The sequence below is a fragment of the Heptranchias perlo genome, chromosome 12, assembly GCF_035084215.1.
Source record: "Heptranchias perlo isolate sHepPer1 chromosome 12, sHepPer1.hap1, whole genome shotgun sequence".
NCBI lineage: Eukaryota > Metazoa > Chordata > Chondrichthyes > Hexanchiformes > Hexanchidae > Heptranchias > Heptranchias perlo.
In genome coordinates this window covers 28,173,507-28,190,449 of record NC_090336.1, presented here as the reverse complement: position 1 = coordinate 28,190,449, position 16,943 = coordinate 28,173,507, and the positions used below count along the sequence as shown (strand labels likewise).

Below are 16,943 nucleotides of genomic sequence, written 5' to 3'. Positions count from 1 at the left end.
CTACTATGGATTCTACACAATTTACTCAGTTAACAAAACACAAGCACAGGAGGTGGGAAGGAAAGTTACTTGCGGTTAAAATGTAATCATCTGCTTTTTAAATCTTCCATTAAAGATTCTTGAGTTTCACGAAATGTCAGCCTCTGGGGAAGACTGTCGCTGTGTGTATTAGTGATCGTTTTTTCTTTTACTATCCTGGAACCCGAGGCCATTTAGACACAAGGGGGGTGATTTTCACCCCCAAGAACGGGTGGGTTGGGGGCTGGTGGGAGTTGAAAATAGTTGTTTTTTGGGTCGCGACCGCAATCCGGCTTTATTTCCGGGTTTAATGTCGGCGTGTAAAAGTACAGGTTTCCCACTGGGAATGCAAAGTCCGAAAATTTTGCGGTTGCGACCCAAAAAAGCAACTATTTTCATCTCCCACCCGCCCCCAACCCACCCGTTCTTGGGGTTTAAAATCACCCCCAAAAGGTGGAATTTACTGTATCAAAGGGGATATGCGAATCAGCCTATTGAAGTCCAGGAGAAAAGGTCGTAGAGGTAAAGGGCTTGATTTTGATCCAGTCCATCTATTTCTGCCACCCTGTCTACAGATTTTTGTATTTCAGAGTTCAATGATCTCCAATTGTAATCTATAGAGATTACTAGTGGGATCAAACTTACTTTTCAGGCAAGGTCACCGGGAAGGAGGAGTTCAAGGATATTTGTTTCTGTTTGGAAAGTCCTTTGGCCTATTTATAAGATGTTGCTAGAAGTCATCAGTGCATTTGAAATTTCCCCAGACGATACTGGGATCCAAAGTTCAAACAAAATAAAAATCAATTGAAGTGGACAAAAAGGAAATAAGATGGTGATAAAATTATAATTCTTTAAAGTCTTCTGGTGGTGAGATTTGTCCTTTAATGTAGGACAGCACCAAAGCCATTTGACATGTAAATCAATGGAGCAGAAAATCAGATGGAGGCAGCAGATCCACCACCGCCCTTTTTATGCCCCTCTAAAATTGAAATTTCCGCCCGTTGACTCCTTACTGAGGGACAGGTTCACAGGTACAGGATGCTCTCTGGTATCTCACCCAAGTGCCCATTATTCTTGTGTGAACTTTGACAGTGAGTGCTGGAAGGCTGTTTGACCACAGAGGACATTACAGCCAAGTCTGATCCTGTCCTCATCTGATGCCCACATACACATTTTTCAGCAGAAGTTGCTGGACAATGTCAGGAATGGGAACACAACAGTTTCTTTTTTCCCTCCTTAATCCAATGGTATTGAGGCCAATTTTAACAACCCTGTGGTTAACCTGGCTGAGATCAGCTAACTCAACGCTGACCAGGGAATGAATCTGGAGAGCTCTTGATCTACGTGATTCAATACTCATTGAGTAGCTAGTTAAAGACGTTCATGCTCAATTGAAACCTTACAAACTAGAATAGTGGAAGCTAAACACATGATATAGCAACAATAATTCACAAACAGTAACCCCAGGCATAATTACAAAACATCCAATTTTAGCAATAACAATATGAGATCTGAATTGTCAAAACAAAATACAGAAAATCAACCAAACACATTGATCACTCTGCATAACAGCACACTCAAAAAATAATACTCTAGTCTACTACTTTGGCTGTGATGGGATCAGAAATGAAGTTCATCAATGGATGTTAGAACCACCCACGCATCTTTGCAGAGTTCAACACAGATCTTGCTTTTCTCTAAAGCCCAGACCTTGGGGAATGATCTCCAGTATCCACATTCAATGAACCCAGAGTATTTCTTCCTCATTTTCCAAACTGACAACCAATACATAGTCAATGAGGCTTCTATCACAATGCTGTTATCACCTGGAAGACCCAGGTTACAAATTTTGAGTCTGTACTAGATATTCTCTTAGGTTCAGCATCACCAGTCACTCCTGTAAGTGGACCCTGCATTCCCTACGATCAGGAGTTTACTTTCCCTTGCCAATATCTAGTCATAACAATGAAACCCCTTTATGAATGAATTGGGTACTGTAATCTCCCACATGGCCAATGTGTTTCTCCTATCTTCCAGAAAATGGATTGAAGATGAATAGTCTAGTGAGACAAGGACAATTATAAACCAACCAGCTGCTTTCATTTTACATATAATACATGACCAAACAAAATAAAGTTTACAGAGAAATTCAACCTATTTCACAAAGCTCTTCGTAACACAAAAAATAACAAAACACACCACACTATCCCGGCTCGTGGCTCAGTTCAATTTACTGACTAGCAAATCTCTAAAATTAGCCAGCGCTAATGTTATGAAGAGAGTTCGCACCTTTTGTCTGTCTTCCACTCCAAATTTCTCTGACTTCCTCTAGTCTCCAATTGGACCGGAACATGTTGTCTTTTCCCTGCTCCATATCAGGGATTGGTTAGTCAAACTGCCAATCAAACTTGCCACTTCAAATCAGAAACCTTCCATGCAGCATCAACATGGCCTTTTCAGCTAAGACCACATTCTGTCTCAAACAAATGCAGCCTTTTCAACATATTAAGTGTGCACGGTATTAGAATGCCTTAACAAACTCCACCGACATGTGCGTAGATTTTTGTTTTCAACCCCTGGGTGTTAATCTGACAGAGCGGATCCCCCAATCTTCACAGAACCCATTACATTTTCATTCCATTGATTTCAATGAAGGGCAGACAATACACTCCACTAGATTACCACCCAGGGAGTGAGGTCGAAAATTTACACCATTGCAAGAAAAACCATCCTGGATAAATACTTTGACTGGATCTGATTCACATTTCCCGACACAGGCTGTGTTGTGTGCATTTAATCCCTTGTGAGCTGAATTTAAAACCTAAGCATCATCTTCATATAACTTTATCTGAAATCCCTTCTGGGCGAAATTGTCACAAAATCTCAAAATCTCAAAATCTGACATCCCTCAAGAGATTGCAATGAACCTGTTGTAAATCCTTTATTGAGATCTCTGGAGAAATAGGCTTGTGGTGTTACCGCTGGCAGAATTATTGCTGTCAGGCTCAACACTTGTTACAGTTGGCTTTAGAAAAAGAATGTCCATGGTGTTACATTGAATGTCCTGAAATGCCCAAGCTTGCTCTAACACACCAAGCAGTAGTAGCAGTAGGTATCAATAGAAATCTAAAATGATAGCACATTGATGGGAGTGGAGGGAGTGGATGATTATTTCTGGTGAAGAATATGAGCAAAGTCTCGCTCCGCTCCCTTCCAAAGGGAACAAATTTTTCACACAATATGACGATATACTTAATATATAAAATCCATTGTATAATCACTTCCCTACATTATAGTTCCTTTCAGTAAAAGCCTTATTACCAGTTCAGCTATATTTAGGTAAAACAAATTGCACAGAAATGGTGATTTGTACACCAGAATAGTCTAGAACATACAGTAATCAAAATGATTATATAAAACGATGAAATATAATGACTATAAATATGCACATTTATTAATTATAACAATTTAATAAATTATTAGAAAAAGTTGCCACTGGGCAGATTGAATTTTAACAAACAGCTCCTGAGTACTAGCAGATAATTTGACAGTTCTTTAACAGGTCTCAGTGTACTGTGCTATTAATTTAAATGTGCATTCACACTCTAACTTTAGTGTTGCAGCAAAGCACAAACCATGCGGCTATTCCTCTCAGGTTGGAGATTAAACACAGGGTCAGATCAACAATGTGACTCCTCGGTGCACAGGGCCCGAAACTGAAAGCCTCTACAGCTGGTGTGTTCACACCTTACCTCAGTGCAAACGAGGTCTTTGGCTGTTCAGGTTTGCCAGCTCAAATCTCCTTCCATCCGTGGCTTTGTGACCTCCTGGTGAAAACTGCTCTTCCTTATCCTTCCACCAAATGCTGCAGTTCATTTCTTCCAAATTGTTCTTTACAGATTACCTGAGGAGAGTTTGCCAGTCAGTGCAAAATTATTCACCTGCAGAACAAAAATAAACAAATCAACAACAGTTTTCACTGGGATATGCTGGCACAGAAGAAGAAGTGTCCTCACTACAAGTTTACCCAATTACCATTCAATGCACAAAAGAAACGTAAACATGGATTATAACTATGGTCGGACAGGATCAACAAAATCAAATGTAATCAAACAGGAATCTGACTCTACAGTGTACCAGTATGTAATAAACATTAATCTCTCCACTAATCTGCCCTGGACCCTACTGCACCATAGCTTTTAAACATAGATAACACAATTCATTCCATTTTTTAGCCAAGGTTTTACCCACTAACTCTCTCACAATCGTCCAAAATGCTGGTATATCATGTCAGCATTTTCTATGCCACTTAATTCATTAAAGATTGGATTTGGAGTTGTGTTGAGGCTCTGCAAGACAGTGTTAATCATTTTTCCAAAACACCGGTGAACTCAAGAGCAATATACTCTCCCTTCACTTTGTGCAGGAAATAGAAACAATTGGGTTTGCGGCATGTTTGCATATCATGTAGAGGGCGCTGCTTCTGTTATAAACAATGGGTGCACTGAATTCTTCCCCAGCAAGTTTCTCTCACTGACCAATTATCAACCTGAGATCTGATAACGTCTCAGTTTATTTCCAGTGAGAACCACTTGTTTTTGGCAAAAGATGTAATTTCTGTGCCTCACTGTTTTTTTTAAACTAATTTATTTCAGAGTGTTAGTAATAGGTGCTATTTCTCAAAGCTTCATTCTTTCCAATAATGTAACCCCGGCAACATCTGTAAAACTCTTTTGGGGGAGAATGTGAAAGAGCTGATTTGGTGACATATTGTAAACAGGAGAAAAGGTTGGAAATCCTGTATTAGGGAATGACCCAAAATGTCAATATTAAAATTGATATCTTGGATCAAGGTGGATTTAAGAGCCAGTATATTTTAAAACCCAATTTAGCAGCATTTTTGATTTTTTTTTTCAACCACTAACTTGTCAAAAAGTTGTCAAATTGTATATGTGATTATATTTTGCAAATCCTCCAACCGCGACAGTTTATACAAAGCACAATGAATGTGTCAGTACTTCTTTGACAAAGAAATCCGATGTGTTATAACAAAGGCTGTCAAAGAATTTGACACTTTACTGCAGCATCGCTGAAAAGGTGGCAAGGATGGAGCTAGTCGCCAAGAGATAGCACCTGGTAAATTCATGCAACATTACTTCTTTTTCTCAACTTCATAAGGAAAAAAAATCACCAAATAAAGTTTTAAAAAGTCTACTGATGAACAGCCACAATAAAACTCCCCAAAACATGATACAAATAATTTCATTTAAATAGCATCTTATCATTCAAAATTCCTGATATAATGAATTAATTTGAAAAGCAGTAACTGTTAATTAGGCAAATGTGGTAGCCATTCTGTGTTAGCAATGTTCCACAGCAATGTAATGATAATTGGTTTTTAGGTGGTACTGTTTAAAGGAGGAATATTGGCTATGATTCTGAGAAAATAACTCCTTTGAACAGTGTCATGAGATTTCTAATGTGCACCTGACCCACCAGAACAGGCAGACGAGACCTTGGTTTAACATGTCATCTAAAGGATTGTTCATAATTATATAAAAATAAATATTACAGAATGCCTAACATCAATTATAGCTCTCCTGCACAGATTCCCAGTACCAGCCGCAAAGCCCCTGTAATTTCTGGGGAGAGTTAATTAAACGCTGCATTAAAGTTGTATTATTACCTCTGGAAATTGTTGGGAAAGCTTTCTTGGTATTCCTTGATAAACATACCAGCATTATTTTAGTCAAATAAAATGCGGAGAAAAACATTCAATGGCTGAAATGTTTGTATTTGCACCAACTAATTAAAATTAGGACTACATTTCTTATGAAGTCTAAAATTAAAAGGCTAAAATTCAAGATAAAGAGATGAGTGTAAAATTATAAGCATCTCCAGGACCCAAATACTAAACACACACTGCGATGACATCACTTCCATTGCTCACACGTCACCTTATGAAGGTGGACAACTTTTCTAGGCTGCCCAAAACAATGCTTGTCAAACACCACAGATCTGGGAACTCCTGAAACAACTGCTGAGGGTAAAACAAGAAGCAAATTAATAGATATGTTTAATTGGAAAAAAGTTGCAATCTCTTAAAACTATCAACTGCCTTGTCTCCTTCTCTCATTGCACACTCTACCCATATCCCTCACTAATCTTCTGTTCCCCTCTCCAGTCCACCCAACCTTCCTGTCGATTCCCTCTGAGTCTTCCACCACTGGTCCACTGTGGATTAATCCAATGAGTTGACCTGCACAGCTATGTGTTTGTGGCAGCAGCAGCCATTTGGCTTTTATACTCAGGTCCCACTTCAACCTGCCCCCTTACTCTTCTGGCTCTTTTGCAATGTTTGAAACCTCAACCTTTAACACACCTCTCATCTCTCCTCCTAATCATCTGCCAATCCTCTGAAGCCTCCTGATGACGACTTTGCCAACTCCCCATTTTACATCAAGCAACTCCTCATCATCAGTGATTTCAACCTTCATCTAAGCTCTCTCTTCTCACTTCTTTGCCCTCCTGTCCTCATTCAGTCTCAAACTGCCCATCAACCCTCCCACCCACAACCTCACCATTACACATGGCCTTGCCACCTCTGCGATCTCTATTATTGATAAGGCCATTTCTGACCACGTTCTCATCTCTCTCATTATCCACATCTCCTGCCTGCCTCCAACCTCCACCTTCACCCTTTTTCCCCATTCCAGCTCTCTATCAGGCTCCAGTCTCCCTCTCTTATCCTCCATCCACCACAAAGCTGTGGCCTCCGTGCATCTACTCAATGGTCCCCTTATTTTTGCTTTCAATGATCTTATCCCCATCAGAATCTTCATGGTCTCCCGCTCCCACCACTCACCCAATATTACACCCAAATACGTTGCCATATCTGAGGGGCATAGGCTTGAGCACACATCGCACACTATCAGCTATCACAAAATAAATATCAACTTTCCCTCTCAAGTTAAATAACTCAATCATTCTGGAGGGCAATGTTAATTCTCACCAGAAGCCACCTTTTCCAAACTCCCTTTCCTGCCTCCACCATCCTTATATCTAACACCAGTTATGACCACCACATGAATTTCTTGGGCTACAAAATGGAGATCGTTCACTCAGCAGCTTTAGCCTCCTCCAGTTCCTCTGTTCTCCCTGACAACTTGGACCTCACTCCCCACCCAGCTATGATGTTATCACACTACAACTTCTCTTCCATCTCCATCCCAGCTATCACTATACTCATCTCTTCCATGAGACTCGCCTCCTGCTCCCTTGACCCTCTCCAGACTCAGCTCCTGACCACTCATGGCCTCACACTCTAAATGTATTTGTCTTCCTACATCTCCACATCTTCAAAACCTACCTTCTTTAAAACCAACCTCTTTAACATCAGAAAACACCCTAAGGTGCTTCGCAGTTGAAGGCATTATGCAAATATAAGCGATTATTATTGTAGCCAATTTAAGAAGAATTTGCATTTATATAGCATCTTTCATAACCTCAGAATGTCCTAAAGTGCTTCACAGCCAATTACTTTTTTTAATGTTTTGTTGTTTTGTAGACAAATATGGCAGCCAACTTATGCAAGCCAGGGCCCACAAGCAGCAATGAGATGAATGACCAGTTAATCTGTTTTGCTGGTGTTGGTTGAGGAAGGAATGCTGGCCAGGACACCAGGAGAATTCCCTGCTCTTCTTTAAAAAAGTGCCTTGGGATTTTTTATGCCAGACACCTCATGCAAAGAGCTGCACCAATAATGCAGCACTCCTTCTGTACTGGCAGCTGAGATTATATGCTCAAATCTATAGAAGGGCAAGAACTCACAACCTTCTGACGCAGAGGTGAAAGTGCTATCACTGAGCCTGAGATAACAGACAGTTGTAAAGATATTCAGAACTCCATTCCTCCAGTGAGACAGCAATGCAGAACCAGCAGAGTTACTCAGTTCTGCTGCTCAGTCACACCCTCGACCGGTACTGGGCTCAAACAGGTACTTGCAGTATAACAATGTCCTCAGTCTTGCAGAGAAATTACATTTTGACTTGACATTTGAACCACTTGAGCGAAGACCTTTCAAAGTCCTCTACACCAAGTGCATTCCTTACAGCTTATGTTATCTTTCTATCTCTGTGGAGGATACGTAATATAACACAATCAAATATGAATGGAGTCTCAAAACTTCAAAGATCACACAGGTAATCTAAATTCACATTTGAGTGTCAATATGAAACATTTTAAGAGACTAATGAATTTTGGATCAGCAATGTTCAATTGCAAAGGCACATTATAGAGGAATTCTTAAGCTCTAAGAATACTTCATCTTGATTATTCTTGTCAGCATATTCTAAATCACAGGCTCCTTGGATCCACGTTCCTCTGATCTTCAGATCTATTTTAGTGAGCTCATTTAACACTTATAGCAAAAAAAATTAATAGCCCTTACGTACATTACTGCTTACTGAGGTTTCAACTGGTTAAAAATAACAGCTGGAGGTGAGGTATGCAGCGCGAGTCCGACTGTCAATAACCCCTGTGAAATACTTTATGCATGGTGCATACTCTGGCTCGATGATTGTTTTTAAGCTTCAGCAAAAAAAATTGCGCAATGATTGAGGCAGGATTGCACGCTGCTATTTTTCCATTACATGATGATTCCATTACTAAGGCTTCAATCTGTTAAATTTCCCCTCAATTGTCAACTTCAGATTAGTTTTATTTCTTTGCATTCAGATTTGTTTCAAATAAACCCCCGAGTGAAACAATTACAAGCAAAAGGTTTTTAAGTGACTCAGATAGCTTTAGCAGTATAGCACTGGTACATCAAAACCAAAGGCTAAACAACTGGCATCCCAGGCTTGGCTTGCATTCAACCTCACCCGAGGCCTTGGTGGTGCCAGGCACTGAGTTACAGGATGGAAAAGTGTGCAGATGCAGTGTGTTCTACATCAGGGGGAGCGAGAGAGAAAGTGTTGCAACCTGTTCAGCCTGCCCCATAGAAACACATTGTCTGCTAGTTTATCGATGCTAGTAGCTGTGATGATTACTGTGGGCCAGGCTGTCTGAAGAGGTAAGAGCGCAAATAGCAGGTGGTGGCTGCAGCAGTAGTATAGAAAGGGTTAAATCTAAGCAAAATGCAAGAATATAAATAAATCTGTAATTTAATATTTCATCTCTGATGCAGCAAATTGCAGCAATAGCTATTGTCAGGACAATAAAAGGGCAAAATCAGATGAAAACTCTCCCACTTCATGGCATCCTCTGAACCCTTCAATTAGATCCCAGCCTCTAAGTCACTCCCAACTATTCATTATTCTATAGCTTACTCATCTAAAGCCTTCAATAAAATTCCAGCCTATAACTTACACCAAGCTATCCATTATTCTATATAAACCATCTGAACCCCTCAATTAGATTCTTGCTGTTATTACTCTACTCTTGTACCTTAATTTTGGAAGTTTTTTTTTATTATTGGTTTCTTCTATGCTCTTTGCTCTAATGTGCATCAAGACTGGATACTTTTAGTGCCGGTCTTAGGAGCTGCATTCTATGAAACTGGGGCCGGCAGAGGGGGACATAGACCATAAAATATACCCTCCAACAGCTAAGTGCTGGTGTCAATATGAACTCAAAAAATGATTCTATCCCTTGCTCTTTCCTGTAGCACTAGATCCCATTCAGTGCATTCACCACTCTGGTGAGGGTGCTATCCTGAACTGATTTTGAAAGCACAGCAGTGATCAGAACAGCATGTTTGCCAAACGCGTAATCCAATGGGCAACCATTCAATTACACCTATGCTGCTTTTGCTTATCATTGATATTTCACAATATCCATACACTGGTATTATAATCCATCTCCGAGACTCCATATCACTTCTGACTGACGTTAGTCTGCTTCGCATCATGACGTTACGAGAGCTCGCTGAAATAGTGAAGCACCTTTCATTAACCACTATATGACAGACTTGAGGGATGAAACCATTCCTTCAAATTAGAAACAAATTGTTCGTACCCAACAAGATACACTAACCCCTCTACCACCCTGCCCATCTGACTCTCAATCCTAATGCATGCCAGGTAGCTCACCCAGTATCCAGCATCGTCAGGACAGGTTATTGATCGTACAACTGGTTAAATTACTGGAATTTGACTCTGTTGAGGCTAGCTTTACATAAGTCCTGCAGACAGCATACCACAGGCATTCCAAACAGGACAAAATTCCTATCTTTTATCAGTAGATCAGATGATTTCAAGTGTAGCTCCCAAGGTATTTGAAAAGACATCAATTTAATTCTTGAAACATGAGATACCTTCACCCAGAATGCAGCTCCCAACTGTTGTTGTTTTGACAGGGTGTGCAATGATAAATGAGAAGCAACACCACAGGAAAGGAAGGAATTCAAACTGCTATGATAAACCTTGTTACATTAGGAATAATCCTAAAGGCAATTATCCATTACAATTAACCATTTTTGGTTTGCACGACCACCCCCATAAATGGAACACTTTCTGGAAAATGTACAATTCTGTATAATGGGACTACACAGTCTGGAAAAGTTGCCACAAATTTCTGGCTTGCTGAGCAGCTGAACGGCATGGAGACTGGGCATGGCAGGATTCTGAGGGTACAAAATTGGACTTAAAAAAACAATTAGGATTTTATAAATACATATTTTTCAATATAAAACAGGTGTCATTTAAACAAAAACAACACTCCAATTAGGCTCCCCACTGAACAAAAGTTTGCTTAAATCCTATTTTAAATTGCCAACACAGAAGTGATCTCTAATTTAATCCTGCACCAAATTGCCTTCTGCAGATTCTGCCATACCTCATTGTAAGTGAAAATAAACACATGTATGCTTATATCTAAAGGCAAAGAGCTACATTATGCAGTTAAATTGTAACAGATCATGTGCACACATAATAATGCTCCTTAAAACAAGTTTGCTGAAAGAATTTTACTTTACAGTGAATTCAATATTTCTAGTCTGTTGTGGATATAAACTGGAAATGGTAAGTATCCAAGATGTGGTGTGCTGGGTGCAGAAACCCTTGAACTGATTGAATTCAGATATTCATGAAGCCAAAATTAAATCCTGATTATCACAGACAGGCACATGAGCATCATCCAGCTATATTGCTGGGAAATACGGACATAGTCCTACTGTTAGGTTTTATGGAAGTATGGCATTTTCCTGTTACTCTGTAAGGAAATAGACACACAATCATCACCAAACTGCAAAGGAATCCTCTCTCTCTACAGTGCAAGTCAAGATTTGTGACCAATGATCCCATCTCTCCTCCCACTCATTTCCCCCATTAACTTAACCTTTTTCTTTTCTCCACAGATGCTGCCTGACCTGCTGAGTGTTGCCAGCATTTTCTGTTTTTATTTCAGATTTCTAACACCTGCAGTATTTTGCTCTTTGTAATCCATGGTTAGTCTGCCAACACTTGCTTTCCAGGTTTATACATCAAGGTTGTGTGTTTGAGTCCCATAGCATGACTTGAGTGCATCATTTAGGCTGACATTTCAGTTCTTCACTGAGGGAATGCTACATCGCCAGAAGTGCTGTCCTTCAAAAGAAACATTAAACTGAGGTCCCGTCAGTCTGTTTAACTAATATTAAACTAGATAACTCGTATTATGTAACTATTACTATATAACTAGTATTATGACACTATTTGAGGAAGAGTAACGAAATCCCCCAGACATTCTACCTCAACCAATACACCAAAAAACCTGATCATGCATCTAATTGGTGTTTGTGGGACATTGCAGGTACAGAATGACTGCTGTGTTTGTCTACATAACAATAGTCACCATACTTCAAAAGATATTCATTTGTGAAAGGCTTTGAAACATTTTGACAAACTAAGGCACTACATATTTAGAAGAGATCACCTTCAACCCAACTTGGGTACTTTGCAAATTAACCCGGACAAGCCCAAATCAGTAAATTAATCAGATCTAAGTCAATTTAAGTAATTAGTAAATTAACTCGGGCTAATCCAATTTAAGCATTCAGTAAATTTGCTCAGACTGCTTCTTTCAGGTGCCTGTAAACTAAGATAGACAATCCCAAATTGAATCTCTTTGAGCTCAGAAATCTATTATGGTATGGCCCTGTAACAGACACCAAAGCTAGTGACGGATTAGTGAACAAAATAAAAAAGATCAATATGTGCTGTATCTGGTGGCACTGAGATTATAAATCTTGGTGTTGTCCATCACAGTCCCTTGAAGTACAGGGATTCCTATTTATAGAGTATATTGCTGTACAAGACTGAACTTTTGTGAAGTCAAAGCTGAACTTTCCTTCAGTCATTTGGCTCTCTGAGGCTGAAGTTGAAAACATCAGAAATATGGAAAACCCATGTCTCTGGTCACTTACAACCAAAGCTCTGACTGGCCAGCACTGAGTGTACCAATGAACTGTGCCACTGGACCACCTTGAAACAATCTTATCAGAGATCATAAAAGGGGCTCTGCAACATTCCACACATTAAATGTTCAAAATGTACAATCGATTTCTCCATTTCAAACAACTGTCCAAGTTTATTCAGCTGGTAGTTGCCATTAAAGATCAGCAGATGCACAAACAATCCTAAAACCCGTTGTGTATCAGGCAGAGTACTATATAGTCTTTTGAATTTGTGGCATAAGTGCATTCAACTTTTATCTTTTATTTGCATCACAATACATTACATTGTGCTGCCAAGAGCCGTCTACCTGAATTTATTTTTTTTTAAATTGAGGAACCGAGGTTAAGGGCCAATGTCCTATAGTGCAGGGCACCATTGAAATTGGAAACCATGTAAGAGATGAGGTAAATCAGGAGATGGTATTAGGTGATGGCCAGCTTGTGTTGTCAAAGCCTAAAGACTGTAGAAGGAAGGGATGACTAAAGGAGGTCAGGATTTCCACAGTTTTAAGGTGCTGGGTAAGATTGATTTAGAGTAGGATATTATACAATGCAATGGCTACTTTGTTACTCAGAGATATATGGTGTGAGTTATCAGAAGAGACACTCAGGGTTGAGTTTTTTTTAATTTCACTTTGTATTGTTTTCTTTTGGCATGCTGGGTCAGCCAGAAATGAAAACTGAAACCTGTCTTAAAGGCCACCCAGCATAGAAAGAACTGTCTTTAGTGACCACCTAATAACAATTCCAGAAATATATTGATGATTCAAACTTGAAAAGACTTTATGCCATTAGTTTCAATTGTGACTGGTACAAAGATTTCAGTGAATATGACCAGATATCAGGCTGAAGGTTATCAATTATCTCATCTATCTGAGCTCTGTTCTATCTGAAGGACTACGCTCAGGAAAGGAGCATTTGCAAGATTTCAAGACCTGGCTCTCTTGCACCACTGAATCCTGATAAACTGACAACATAAAGTCGAACGTTCCACCATCTCAGATTATCACGACCTGTGAATGTGCTGTAAAAAAGGACTCTTCGGAATTGTAATCATCATATAGTTTTTAAAAACTTTCACTTGTTGCACTTTTATGATTAGCCTGATTTGAAGAGTTAGTATTAAACATGAATGTTGTGCTCTTTTTATGACTTTCCGAGTACAAAACAAGTTGGGGGTTAAAATGGATAAGGCCCGAATTCGGGCACAGGCTGGTGGTTCCAATGCAGACAGCACGTTAGATTCGTGCTGCCTCCTCATTTACCTGATAATAGTGCAGCATCGAGACCTTGCTGCAACGTTCTCTCCAGCTTCGGCACTTCTCACCATCAGGGGGGCCCAAATCTCCGGTGAGTTGCTCCTACCTCTTAACGGCAGCCTGCACCTCTTAAAGGCATCTTGCACTAAGTGCAAACTATAAGATACGGCTCTGCACGGAGTTTGAACAGAGATCAGACATCGCACATGTAAAACACAGATGCAGGTCCCATCCCTATGTTTACAAACTGTTGAGTTATGTTAAAACATTGAATAAAGGTTGCGCACTACTAAATCCCACGTCCTCCAATCTGCACGCCAGACCTCATCAATCTGCCGATCTGAGTTTGTACCAGGCCTGCGAGAGTGCATGCACCAAGGTTCTCTGATGATGCACTGGAGAAGCTTGGTGCAAGAGGTGAACAGAAGGAGGGGCATCCTATATCCACGGGGGGACAAGAGGCCCTCCAGACATGTGCTCAAGAGGCAGTGGGAGGCAGTAGGGCACTAAGTCATTGCCAGGCGCACAGCACCACGAACATGGATGCAGTGCAGGAAGAAGTTCAATGCTTTGACACAAGTGGTCAAGGTGAGTGAGGTCATCAGTCAAGTAGTATCTCCCATCACCTGTACCACCCACCTAGCAAATAATTCTTTCAATCAGTACTCAACTCTTCTAATCAGATGCATCCTCTCACCCTCACACATTACCACTGTTTCAAGCTGTACACCCACAACTCACAGGTCACACACGCCGTCAGCTATTCAACCATGACAGGCACATCACCCAATCATCCTGTAGGACACTCGTTGATACACGTCCCGCTTTCTCGCAGGAGAAGGTGGCGCATAACAGGAGGCAGCAAGTGGCAGTGGCATTTAGCCCCTCAAGCCTATTCCGCCATTCAATGAGATTATGGTTGATCTGTGACCTAACCCCATATCCCTTAATAGCCTTAGTTAACAAAAATCTATCAATCTCAGACTTAAAATTAACAATTGAACGAGCACCAACTACCAATTGCGGAAGAGCGTTCCAAACTTCTCCCACCCTTTGTGCGTAGAAGCATTTCCTAACTTCAGTCCTGCAAGTCCCAGCTCCAAATGTTAGGCTATATCCCCTAGTCCTAGTATTCAAGTATAGAAGACCTCCAAAAACAGGTACAAATGCACCAGCAACCAGAAACAATAATCCAGCAACTAATCTGTGAATCCTACATAGTCCCTTTAAATAGCGCTGGTGGGGGGTCCTCCAGGCCGTCTTAGTCATGTTCAGATGGTCGTGGTTAAGACAGTGCGTTGGCTGCAGCGTTAAGTGCCAAAATGGTGTTGATCCCTTTAAAACAGCGTTGCACACTGATCTAACACATATTCTCTTTACTTTACATGCACCCGTTGTTCATTATCTGCACCTGCGTGAACCCCTTTACCAAGATGGCGCCCAGTGTACGTCACGCCAGAAGCGTGCGCACGCATTCCGGATGCCATTTTGGAACTTCAGGAGGCCGCATAGCGCCTATACAATGGGCGCTACATGGCCAAATTTCTAGCCCGTTATCTTCTACATGCACATTGGAAGGAAATGAGGATGCCAAGTCTAAAGATGTATCACAATTGCCAGAACATTATTGCCCCATTCGTCCATAATATCCTTGCCGTGATTAGGTGACGGAATTGTACATAATACTCCAAATATGGTCTTACCAAAACCTTAAAAAAACAATGATGTGGAGATGCCGGTGATGGACTGGGGTGGACAAATGTAAGCAATCTTACAACACCAGGTTATAGTCCAACAGTTTTATTTGAAAACTGTTGGACTATAACCTGATGTTGTAAGATTGCTTACATTAAAAAAACAATACATTTTTTTTTTATTGAGGAACCGAGGTTAAGTGCAAATGTCCTATAGTGCAGGGCACCATTGAAATTGAAAACCATGTAAGAGATGAGCTAAATCAGGAAATGGTATTAGGTGATGGCCAGCTTGTGTTGTCAAAGCCTAAAGACTGTAGAAGGAAGAGATGACCAAAGGAGGTCAGGATTTCCACAGTTTTAAGGTGTTGGGTAAGATTGACTTAGAATAGGATATTAACAATGCAATGGCTTCTTTATTACTCAGAGCTATGTGGTGTGAGTTACCAGAAGAGCACTCATTCCAGTATTATTCCAAAATGCTTTGGGACATCCTGAGGTTGTGAAAGGCCATATGAATGCAAATTCTTTCTTTCTTTTGTGGCAGTCTACACAACCCCTGCAGAGAGAGGGACAGAAAGATACAAGGCGGAAGATGGGACTCAGCACCACCAGCTCCAACCAGTTCAAGAATAGTGGCCCACCCAACAGCACCCGTACATAGGGTAGGATAACCGCTGTGCATCCCGTCTGGCTACCCCATTATCCAATGGCCACCCTGATCCTAAAGTGTGCAACACTTCCCTCCTGGCATATACAATTATACAGATAGAATTACTATATCAATATAACATTCTGTAAATACCACGTGAACAAAATTTACAATCGCACCAAGTGTAGCTCAGTGTATGATATTGTCTTAATTTTTAAAATAATCCCACCTCATAATGGTTCAAAATTATTTATAAGTAAAATTGATTTATTAGATTTATGTCAGCAGAAGTCCTTGTTCACCTTCAACTCTATGCTACACCTCAGCCCTTGTGCCATACTTGTAATCTGATTTGATCTTAAGTATGCCTGGTTCAGTGCGTGTTAGGCAGCTCAGATTTCAGAGGGATTAATTTAAGTTGGACTGACTCTCATCCCTAGTTTAACACGGGTTGGGGATGGGGTCAGAGATTTCATGTTACATCTACATGTCCTCTATGACAACTGTTAAATGACTGCAGAGCACAATTGTCAGCCATTTTAGTCAGTTCTTTTGATGCTGGTTCCTTTCCCTTTATTCTTATCTTCTCACAGCTGTCACTAGCCCTTCTCTAGGCAACAGTCAGTCTGTGCCAGACTCCAATTGGACATTTCAGAGTGCCATCAAACACCAGTCCACGATCAGCTAACAAGAACCAGACTGATGTGTATAAGGCTAGATTTTCCTCTACTTGCACATTCTTCCGCATCCCCCTCGCAGAAATGGAAAGCATTGTTTCCGCACATGCTTTATCAAAGTTCCACCAGCCAAGGTAAACAAGACCATAAACCCACAATGGAGACAAGAGAGTTTGGGTGGAAGCCAAATAACCCAGACTTGAACCGCAA

General features: G+C 40.6%; 1 long non-coding RNA gene across 1 annotated transcript in view; it reads right to left on the bottom strand.

The window, feature by feature from the left end:
* LOC137327696 (uncharacterized) overlaps nt 1-16,943 on the bottom strand; it is a 333,654-nt gene that overhangs the window by 31,446 nt on the left and 285,265 nt on the right. Inside the window, exon 3 of the long non-coding RNA XR_010964521.1 lies at nt 3,771-3,959. This is a non-coding gene — a long non-coding RNA (uncharacterized lncRNA). The remainder of the gene's footprint in view (nt 1-3,770; nt 3,960-16,943) is intronic.